Source organism: Lycium ferocissimum, chromosome 9 (genome assembly GCF_029784015.1).
Source record: "Lycium ferocissimum isolate CSIRO_LF1 chromosome 9, AGI_CSIRO_Lferr_CH_V1, whole genome shotgun sequence".
Lineage (NCBI taxonomy): Eukaryota > Viridiplantae > Streptophyta > Magnoliopsida > Solanales > Solanaceae > Lycium > Lycium ferocissimum.
This window is the reverse complement of record NC_081350.1, coordinates 33,057,256-33,069,711: the sequence shown is the minus strand read 5'-3', so window position 1 is coordinate 33,069,711 and position 12,456 is coordinate 33,057,256. Positions and strand designations below refer to the sequence as shown.

Sequence of the window (12,456 nt, the reverse complement as noted above, 5' to 3'; positions counted from 1 at the left end):
CCCCCAACGCCGCATCTGCAACAGAAATTTCCCCATGCCCGTTTTCTTCGGGTTGGTCTCTTGACCCACCCAGTCATCCCCAAAATGTGTTTCCCTGCTTTGTAAGATTCTCACGTTTCGTATTTGTGCTCTGCAAGGAAGGTATATACAGATTATGATAACATACATAATCAATGTATAGGTTTTGTATATTTTGGCTAGCTGCCGTAATTAATTTGGGAAGACGGGCCAAAATGAAAAAAGCACTCTAATTTTTACCAGGAAAGACACCGGCAAATCCATCAGCACTTTCAATGAGTTCTTCAATTGGAAGGGCTGCAGCTGAGGCATCCTTTGTTCTGCAAGCAAACGATGAAGGATACATGTTTGTACCCATTCCAAGACGTCTTCCAGTTTTTTACCTATAGCTAACTGGTCACCTGGTAAAAATACCACAATTATAGGATTTGGTCAAATTATTAGCGAGAAAAATAAGGTAAATGCACCATATGTTGAGCAACCTGTAATCATCTTGACTAACTCCAAGTTCGAGAGCTCTTCTGATTGTTTCAGCACTGTCATGACGTGGTGGATCAAAGAGAGGGAGAAGACCAACAAATTCCCAAAGGCCACCAGGACTGTCCTTTGTACCTTCTGGTACTTCCTATACGAAAAACAAACTCATAACAGTCATCATTTTTAGAAAAATCTTCACTGAAATAGAACAAGTCAAGGGCCTAATTAATTACCTGGTGAGCGACTGCAAGGGATCGGGCCCACGCTCAGCAAATCCTATCTATCACTGAGTGCACCATTTTGAATGTCTGATTTGTTCCATGCCAGGTTCAAAATCTAAAAGTTACAGGGAGCATATCAGAAGAGTTTACAAGTGTTGGAATATGAACCAAATCAGCAACCTTTACAGTCAAGTTGCTTTAATTGGACTTAAACTGATGACCAGTGTTGATCAGTCATGCAACTATGTAATCAAGTTCTTTTATTTGATCCATGAGCTTAGAAATGTCTCTGGAAAAGCTCATACTTTAAAATTCTCCTATGGCAAAATGTTCTCACTTTTCAGAGTCTTGTCTATTAGAAGCTATACAGTGCCTACCTGCTCTGGGGCACCCTTGCTCACTCTGTGCATTTTACCAGCGCTGTCTGGTAGGTAAGAGCTGTCCTCTATCAGTTGGATTAATGTATGGAAATGAACCTCTGTGATACCAGCTCGTGCCTAGCATGAAATCAATTAAATAGAACAATATTAGTCCTTTTCATAGCAACAAAATGATAGAAGAGCTTTATATAAGTTTAGTAGCAGCATGTACCTCCTTAGGGTCAGCAAGCATAGATACTATTGCAGTATCAATCGCATCTTGGTTCTCCAACCTTGAAGCTCTTGCAGCCATTAAAACCACCATGTCCTTTTCAACATCTTTGGTAAAAACCTAAAGTTTGATTGGAATCAACAACTTTTTAGTTTACAAAATGCACCGATCAGTATAGTTTGACGAAAAGCTGCTGGTTGCTCAGGACAAAATGCAACAGGTGAACAATTTAGTCGCGCCCTTAAAGTTTCATCTATCATTAGTCTGCATAATTAGTTCTGAATCATGAAGTGCTTGACCGGTAAAATGTAAGAACTGTCTTATGCCATGAGGTGAAGGTTGTAATTTATATTGCTATGCTTCGTTCTAAGCGACTACTTTTAATATTTAGATTGCTCAATGCAATACGATAAAAAAGAATGCCAAATAAATACTGATCTAATGATTATCCGTTATGAGTCAATATTTATGCTCTGATCCGATAAGGACCATCATAGTATCAGTTTAGTTTGGTGATATATCACATCTGATAAAAAGCTCTTAAAAGAGGAATTAAGGACCACCTCAATGAGATTTTTGTCTACTGATAATTTGTTTAAAGTTAGAGTGCCAGTTTTATCACTGCACAAGACATCCATCCCAGCCATCTCCTCTATAGCTGTCATTCTTTTTGTGATAGCTCCCTGCAATTATCAGTTACTTGCTAGTTATTAAAATTTTCAGATACGCTAGAAAGAGTTTTATCTTTCTACATATCTACTAAATTGATATATTGAATCGTGGATAAAACACACCTGCTGAGATAGTCGATGAGAGCCAATTGCCATAGTTACAGAGAGAACTGTTGGCATTGCAATGGGAATTCCACCAATGAGCAGAACAAGAAGGCTGTCAACGGCTTCACGAGGATGTCGATGTTGCCCTCCAAATATTACAATGAGCTCAATGATCATACCAATTGCAATTGAGCAGATGCAAAAGTTACCAATTGAAGTTAATACCTGAACAAATTGAAATCCCGGACGTTATGACCCTTCAGGTCCTAGTAGTAGCATATAGAAGGGATAGAGTACAATTTATGTGCTTTTCACCTTCTGAAAATGTCCAACATGTGTAGTATTTTTCCACGAGATGAGCAGCCTTTCCAAAGAAAGGTGAACTCCGGTAGCAATAACAACAGCTTCTATTTCACCTTGTTTACATGTTGACCCTGAGTATACACCATCACCAGGATTTTTGGTTACTGGAAGTGACTCTCCTGTAAGAGCAGACTGCAGAAATACGCTTAATTAAAAAACCAGAATTTTGAGTTTCCTCTTGCATCAAATCCCTTGAATAGCCATTGTTTTGCTTCCTATAACCCCAAAGCTAAGAATAACTATTCCCTTTATATTATGCAATATTTTGTTATAGAATGTCAATTAGCTAAATTTCTTTTTCACAGTTTTTCCAATTGTGCGCTTCTCATTTTCAGTTCATGAATATAGATAGCAAACAGACTTAGGACATTCAGACTGTTCGTTAAGCATATACAAAATTTAAGGTTCTACTTAATTATGTGTTCAGGCCATGTTGCTTGTGATATAGACCAATGATTCAAATTCAATACCTGATCAATTTTCAATGGATCACCGTTAAGTAAACGTGCATCAGCTGGAATTATATCCCCGAGCTTTATGCTAATGATGTCTCCCGGAACCAACACGGCTGCATCCTCTTCACTCCATTTCCCATCCCGCAAAAACCTGATACATATAATTAACATTCATGGATTATTAATATATAGCAACCTCAAAATTACAAGAAGAGGTCATGATATTTTTAGCTAGTTATCCGACCTTGGCTTTTGGAGCTAACCGAGCCATAAGAGCTGCAGCTGCATTTCCAGCATTATTCTCTCTTACAAAACTAATTGTTGAGTTTATGATAAGTAGTGCAATAATTCCAACAAAGTCTTGGTAATCAACTCTCTTGTGCTGTAACAAAAATTAACACAACAAACATCAGTTTCCAAATTCTTGTATACTCTTGAAGACGTTAACGCAAATTTGCAGCTAACACGAAGTAATCTACCTTTCCATGTGGAAGAGAAAGAGCCATGAGTGCTGCTGCTTCCATTACCCATGAAAGAGGATTCCACATAAATCCCAAGAACTTCAATATTTTGCTCTCCTGTCAAATGGGGTGGAAACGATATACAAATTAGACGATGATAATTATATACCATGCAAGGAAGATTTTCTTGAAGGCGGAAAATGAGAGACCTTTTTCTCTTTCGAGTTTGTTATGACCAAACACATTTAGACGTTTTCAACCTCTGAAGAGTTGAGTCCCTCTTCTGTACATTTCAGATTCTCGAAAACTTCCTTGATAGGAATATTTTCCTGTGAGGTGAATAATGAAATAAGGTTAGAAGATTCTCATTCCTATTTCATATGATAAGAAACAGAATGTTCATTAAGACTAATACTTGTATTGGGAGTTAGACATAATATAGCACTCTGCCTCGTTTTTTCTTTTGAAGATCTACTTGTGTCACACTCCACATATCACAAGATTTAGTACAAGTCATTGCTTTGTAATACTTAAAAACTAATTTACCAGATCAACAGTCTCATTGTTGATAGCCTCCAGAGTAGTGGTTGTGTTTTCTATGCCCATGGTTGCTCACTGCTTGGACTCCAGCCAACAATTGGTAAAAGATCTACATTTGAAAAATGTTCCATTGAATCACTTTCTACAGAAAACTTGCAAGAGGTTGATGAATATGGAACCACAAACAAGACATCAACGTAAATCTCACACTATCAGCATAATTTTACATGTTACAGATCATTTACCATGTTGTGCATATTACCAATCTATGCTTTCTATAAGTACTTTTAGTGACTGATGATAAAAACTGTTTAATACAGCGGAAATAGCATCAAGATTATTCGATTAGAGAACTCAAGAGAAGATTAGCATGGGAAAGGAGAAGGAATCCTTCATTCTTCACCCAATCTTTTTTAAGAGTTTATTTTAACTGAGTTTAGCTAAATGACTATTTACAAATCATATTTTTAAAAACCATCGTTTTAATCTTGAGGGAATACTTTAAAGTAACACACATAGATCAAAAATTCTAAATGCATCAAATTGTAGCACTTCTTTGATGAAAATGCATTCATAACAAATTGTAACAAGACTCCATCTTTAATTTTTACAAAGGAACTCACAACGGAAAAAAAAGGACAATAAAGAACTAAATATAGTATCATGTGGTGCCGAACTCCATAAACGTTCTTGAAAGAGTTTAACTTATGTGCATCAACCGTCTAACTTGGTAAAGTCACAACTAAATTTATACGATGAAAATTACCTTGTAACCTGATAAAAAATGGTACCTTATCACAATTATATTTTATTCATAAACTCAATGATGGTTTGAATGATCTCTACAATCTCCGCGAAAAAATAAATATTAACACCTCTATTTATAATTGTATGAAAACTTACTTAACCCAAAACAGAAAACTTATTCTATATAACGTTGACTATATATCCTAACCGCATATAATAAAAATATCAAATCCTAACCAATTTTGGTTTTTATAACTCCTCAATTATTTTTTTCCAACAAACTATGCCAAAAAATCTTATCACAATGTATATAACTTAAAGTCCTTCTTGAAAAACAAAAACAAAATGTTACCTAATAATATTGGAACAGGGCATTCCTTTTTCCTTTTTCCCCAATGAAACAGGGAATTTCAATTGCATGAATTGCACAGGAAAAAAAAAAAAAAAAAAAAAAAGAAGGCTTACCCTTGTGAATTGAGATAGTGTGGAGAAAGTGTAGGAGGAGGAATGAAAGTATGACTGTGCATGGAATAAATAGAAGCATACATTTGCATTGTTTGTATCTTCATTGAGATGTTCTCAATGACAATACATAATGAGTTAACCGTAAAAGCTTCTGAAGCTCCGTCAACAAGGCATCAATGGCAGTACCCATGGTTGTCTACTTGTCTTCTTTCAGTTTTTTAGAGTTGTCGCTATTCCCATTAACGGAAAGGCCAAAAAGGAAAATATATATGGGTAAATGAGTTCATAGCATAAAGATGTTATTAAATTAGATCGGACCAACTCACACCCGAAAGCCTAAAAGTTTAAAGATTGCCCAAACTTTGCGAGGAACACAGAATTTCGTCCGTCACCGACGCGTTTATATTCTCTTCACATGTACATAAACTCGACCTTAGGTTTTACTAAATTTCAAAATAATTTAAGAGTTATGGATTGCTTAATACTATATAAATGAAATACATTACGCTAACATTTGGACATAGATTTGATTGAAATTTTTTAATTTTAAAAAGGAGTTTTGAAACATGAGATCCAAAATGATTTTCAAAAGTCAAATTGCTTTGATACGCATTTTACTTAAATAATTTAAAGCTCTGTGAGTAGAAAATTTTTAAAACTTAAAAAACTAGTCTAACATCGAATGCAAGTCAAGCACTAGTTATTTTAAGTGTGGACGACAATACATAGTGATCCAACATTACATAAATAGTACAAATGGTCTTAACTCGGATACATGCAAGGAAAACAATGACATTAGGCTTAACTCAATCCAAACAGTTAATTAGCTCATGAGACTAAAATTACCAAAAATTATTTTAAAAAAATATAACAACTCATTCCCTCAAGTACTGTGAGAATTCACTCAACTAATATGAGAAACTTTAATAGTGAGAGTTTGAATATTTTGTATGAATTCTTCAAAATTACACATTAAAACTTAGTAAAAATTTCACATACTCGAATTTGATATTTACAATCTTTTGTGTCCAATACATATTCATGAATCACTGAAACATAATTTGCTTGGCTGACATATTCTAACATTCTTGGGGTCCTTTAATGTAATTTTAATTTATTCATCTTTTTCGACAAAGATTTTTCATTGGTGCCTGAAAGTGATATAGAACATTGTACTTGCAATCGATAATATATCTAGTATGATCACTATCTTCAGACTTCAGAGAATGCAACTAAATGATAGTACAAAACGTAGTGAACTGTACACAGTTGTACGTTCTTGTAATACACAATATTTTAATTTATTATACCTACAGTACATATATGTAGTAATTTAATACGAATGAAACAAAAAACAAATATAACACAAGCCTCAAAAATCATTTAACTATGGGGAGAATTTCTAGGGAACAAAAATAAGGAGAAAAATTCACAAAAATCGTAACAAGAAATTCTTAGAGGGATCCAAGGGATTCTTTTAAAATATGATTGGCAAAACGATCGAGATAATTACTTTGAGAGCTTCTGTTTTATCAGTTGATTTATTTTTAACGATCCTTGTTGAGTAGTACCATACAACACACAATATGTTTTTAGGAAGAACTTGCAGCCCTACTTCCTAATTACTTATTTTAAAGGAAACAAGAAGCATTATGGGACATTAAAACTTTTTTAAACATCTGATTATCCAATATGCTTTTGTCAGCCTTACTTTGACCATTCTAATAAATATATTAACCTAATAAACAAATAAAGACTAACCAATTAAATTAAAGGAGAAAGTTAATGGATATATTAAGAGGCATTGTAGTACTGTATCTACATGTGGTTTAATCCTAATTAAAGGGAAAAATGTTGAAAGAGCATCAAAATTTCAAGGAGAAGAATATATGCAAGGGGAATCGATCTCTGTGTTCAAGAAATTTAAAGATTGTCAAGTAACAAAGTCATGATAATCTCAACATTTATTTTGTTAAACAAAATACTGAATAAAAATTGAAAAATTAGTTAGATCAAGCATCAGGAAAAGAAAAGATTATGTTTCAAAGTTTTTTCATATGTAGCTTTCCTGATACGATGCTTAATCCAATATGCCCCCACTTCGCCCAAAAATAAGACTTAGGGTTATGGTCCAACTTTGGACTGTCCAAAGTCATGATCTTAGGGGTCGTTTGCAGACATCTAGACAAATTTTATATCCCAAAGACTAATCAAGTTGACAATTGTACCATATTTGGTCAAATAAATTTATACCTTGTACCAAATAAAGATAAAGTGCATCTCAAACTTAAAGATTGATATCCCATCTTATCCCATTAATCCCGGATTATTTTATCTCATCTCCTGCGATATAAATTAGTTTCAAGAGATGGGATAAATCAGTCCCCAAGATTATAATCCTGGGATAATTTTGTCTACGTATTCAAAAGATGACAGGTATTACATTCAATGATTGGAATCTGCTTAATGGGTAATTAAACTTTCAAGGTCAAAAATTAAAATTTGTTAAATTTAAAGTTTTGTCTCGGCAAGTGGAGTAAAAAATTCAAAGCCACAAGATTTTAATGTGTCCGTATTTCTTTTAAAAATTGGCCAATAATTTACGTAAAGATTTCGGGGGAATTTTCTTGATATCGCTTTTTAATTTGTATCCATTTTTTTTAAAAAAAAATTATACGTTGACTCACTTCAAAACAACTTCAGACATATTGTGTCTAGAAGTTATTCTCTTCATACGGTTGAAGTTCAAGCAAATAACTTAGTTCGATCACATATTAATGGGGTTTAAGTAAAATGGCTAACTTCAAAGAAAAAAATGTCTGAAATTTAGGCAAAAATAACCAAAATTAATTCAAGCAAAAATGACTAAAATGAATAAAAAATGGATGAATTCAGACAAAAGTGACTGAACTTCAGTCATATGTGCCTGAACTTCCACTATATGGAATTAACTTCAGACATTTGACATTGTCAAGCTTAATTTCAAACACCGTACCGCATGTCCGGCTGTTTCAAAGTCGTAGACTTGTATCTTTTCACTACATATAGGTATGACTTAAATAGTGGTCCAAAAATCCTGATATATGCACACTTAGGCCATAATTTTCAAATGTTACTAGATAAAAGGCCTTCACGTATTCTCAGGTGATATCAAGAAAATTTAATTATGAGGTATACCTTATTTGGGCAAATCGTTATTTAATATGTATCTAATTTTTTAAAATTTTTTACATCCCACTTCGGAACAACTTCTAAAGTTAAAGCCTAAGTACTTCAAACAATTAAATGACTGAAGTTCATTTATTTCTACCTGAAGCTTTGACAAAAGAGACTGAATTTAACCATATAGTTTAACTTAAGTTCAAGCAAAAATAACTAAACTTCATTAATATGAAATTTTAGACATTTTTTCTAAAGTTAAGCTTTTGTCAAGTCTAACTTCAAACACCACATAACTAAAATTAATTCTAAGTGGGTAAATATATAAATTTTTACACAATGAAATATGGTTTAAATGGTAAAAAAAACGAGTAATCTTAAAAATAAAATAGGTTACTTGCTATAATAAATACAATAAATAAATGTGAAAATGTAGTGTAAATATAAATTTACCTCTAAAATGAAAAAGGAAAAACAGAGCCTCAAGCCTTTAGTTAATAAATATTTTTCTATTTGTTTTTGGGAAAGCAACACAAAATATCCTTAAAATATTTACACGCCCATGTCCCCTACTAAGCTAATTTCGCTTCTTATCCAACCGGCCGAAAATATTTACCCGAGTATCCCCTCACCCCCCCCCCCCCCCCCCCCCCCCCACCCCTCTCCCGTCCAAAACCCTTCCTTTATGATACTATCGCAAAGATAGTTATATATCACATGACTCAAGAGAAGGATCGAAGCGTCCTCTATGATACCGTCTCAAGATATTTATGTACCCCGATAGATTTCACGATGATGATCATTGAAGCACAAATGGGTTAGCCTCTTCACGATACCATCACTGTATATGTATATAAGATGATGGTATTATTAAGGTTTTTCTAAGAAAAGTGTGTCTTTTGAATAAATAAATATGATATCATCTCAGTATACTTATATACCATGGTGATATCATATATTTTTAGGGTATTTTAGGTAAATAATTTCAAGAACATAAATGTAAAAAGGGTATAAACGGATAATTATTTTATTTTTAGGAGCCCATTGTTTTTTCGCCCTGTATCCGGCCAAAAACAGAAGCAGAAAGACTGCTAATTTGTCTAAGTCAAACGACATGACATATATTCAAAGTCAACAAAATGTATAGGCCCCTAATACAATAGAGATAAAAAATTAAGGAAACTTGACCCCACAACAGTCAAATATTACATGCATGTTGATCCGAGTTGTCTTTCATTCAACGTAATCAGCCAAGCACAAAACTAGTCAACAGACAATAACATGCAGATGGTAAACATAAGGACGTAGATAGGAAATTGATGGATATGTCCTGTGTCTTTAATTTTCATGCAGAATGAAGACATCTGTTCTTTCTTTCTTGGGGTTAACGTTATAAGTTATTAAAATACCTAAATTTTTTAAAAGTAAATTTAAATCGCTCTGTTTTAATTTTATGTGATAGGTTTTTTTATTTCTATTCAAAAGAATACACATATTTTAATTTGAAATAATTTAACTTTGCACTTTTCATTTTACTCCCCAATGTTATGACATGTCTAAGGTTGTAATTTTCAAAAGTTTAGTTACTCAAATATACTGAGTAAATATCTTAAAAGATCACTCAACTTTGAGAAATTATTTAACAAAATTATTGAATTTTGCTACATATCAATAAAATCATTTAACTTTGACTTTTACTCTCATAAAATCACTCAACTAAATATGTCATCAAAATAATATGACATGACAATATTAATTAATTTTTTATGGCATGTAGACATGGACCCACAATTTTTTTTAAAAAAATAATCATATTTTAATACCTCAACATCCACCCACCAACCCTTCATTTAAAACTTGTTTTCTTTGTTGTTTCTACCTTATTTTGTGTGTGCTCTTATTCTTTTTCTTGAAATTATTTTCTTATTTATTTATTGCACTGTCCTTCTTTTTAGCTTCTACAATCTTTCTTTTCGTCTCTATTTTCTTATCTTTCTACTTTATTTACGTAGATCTATTTAATAGATAAGACTTACTCATACAAGATATTTACACCAAATCAATATGTGTGAATTTTATTATAATTAAGAAATAAATAAAATAAAAATACATATTAATTAATCATAATTAAAGAATGTATAGAAACACATATTATTATTGGTCTGGCGGAAAGGAAGAGGCCAAATAGGATCGGTTGGACCCTTTCCTTTTGTAAGCAACAACAATTTTTTTATTTTTTATTTTTACCCAAAAAAAAAAACAACAACAACAATTTTTCTGGTTAATATACATTGGAACTAAGGTTAAAAATAAATCCGTTGGCATTAGTGTTTTCAATGAGTCAATTGAAATTTAACAACTTAGCTCTCACGTAAAGTGTCTAAAGTAGTAGATTAAATTTTAGAAAAAACTGAAATGTATATCCAAAATTAAAATATGAATTTATTTTATTTTATTTTATTTTATTTTATTTTATTTGTGGGGTCCATATCTACATGGCATGAAAAAATTGATTAATATTGCCATGTCAAATTTCTTTGATGAAACATTTAGTTGAGTGATTTTATGAGAGTAAAGGCCAAAGTTGAGTGATTTTATTGATATGTAGCAAAGTTTAGTGATTTTGCCACATAATTACTCAAAGTTGAGTGACCTTTTGAGATATTTACTCCAAATATACTAGACATACTCACATCATTTCATTTTACTTAACCCTTATACAAAAATAGATTTTCGTTTTCTACTTGTCCATTTGAACAAATATATATTATTTTCTTTCAGTACTACCTTTAGCGTTAAGGTTAAATAAATATATAAGTAATCGTTAAATGCAAACTTAGATTTCCAACACATGCATAATGACTAAGGTTATTTAGTAAAATAAATCCTTAATAAATAGTTTCTTAAGGAGATGTCAAGTCAACAAGTGTCGAGTAGAAAGCTAACGACGAAGTGAAAATTTTAGATCATAAATTTTAAAAGTCTTCTATTCTTTCTTAAATTTCACACCACTTTAATCTATATCGAGTAAGTTAGACAACAACAACAACAACCCAAAGGAAATCCCACAACGTGAGGTCCGAGGGTAGTAGTGTACGCAGACCGACTCCTACCAAGGTAGGACGGGCTGTTTCCGAAAGACCCTCGGCTCAATAGAAAGCATAAAAGCATAACAAGAGGTCGTATAAGGCCAAGAGATTCAAAGCGATATGGAAATGCAAATAACTAAAGCGACTAAGCCATGAAGCATAAGCTTAGTAAAGGAGCAAGCTATCACGTATAAAATAAGATAATCAAAGTACAGATAACAAATAGTAGCTGAAATCAAAGCACCAATGTGACTACTAATATGAAAGGATAAACGTTACTATCTACTAGCCTTCTACCCTAATCCGAGTCCTCCATACCCTCCTATCTAAGGTCATGTCCTCGGTAAGTCAGAATCGCGCATATATCCCGTCTAATCACCTCTCCCCAATACTTCTTCTCGCCTACCCCTACCTCTTCGAAACCATCCATGGCCAACCTCTCACACCTCCGCACCGGGGCATCCGTGTCTCTTCTTCTTCACATGTCCAAACCATCTCGCCTCGTTTCCCGCATCTTGTCTTCCACCGAGGCCACTCCCACCTTGTCCCGGATAGCCTCATTCCTAATCCTCGTCACTCCCGGCGTGCCCACACACATCCATCTCAACATTCTCATCTCGGCAACTTTCATCTTTTTGAACGTGAGAGAACTTAATCGGCCAACACTCCGCCCCATACAACATGGCTCTGTCTAACCACCACTTTGTAGAACTTGCCCTTAAGTCACAAGGGCACTTTCTTATCACATAGCACTCCCAAGCAAGCCTCCATTTCATCCACCCCGCCCTAATACGATGTGTGACATCATCGTCAATCTCCCCACCGCCTTGTATAATAGACCCAAGATACTTGAAACTACTTGTCTTCCGAATGACTCCGGGTACCAAGCCTCACTTCCACGCCAACCTCTCGAGGTGCTTCACCGAACTTGCACTCCAATTACTCCGTCTTGGTCCTACTCGCCTGAACTTTAGACTCAAAGTTTGACGCCAACCCTCCAGCCTTAGCGACTCCGCTACGAGTCTCGTCGATCAAGACTATGTCATCCGCGAAAAGCATACACCATGGCACCTCGCCGAATATGCCGCGTCAAT

At 33.9% G+C, this 12,456-nt stretch overlaps 1 pseudogene; it reads right to left on the bottom strand.

Annotated features, from left to right (window-relative positions):
- Nucleotides 1-3,968, bottom strand: part of LOC132031820 (plasma membrane ATPase 1-like) — a 9,584-nt pseudogene extending 5,616 nt beyond the window's left edge.
- Between the last annotated feature and the right edge of the window lie 8,488 nt (nt 3,969-12,456).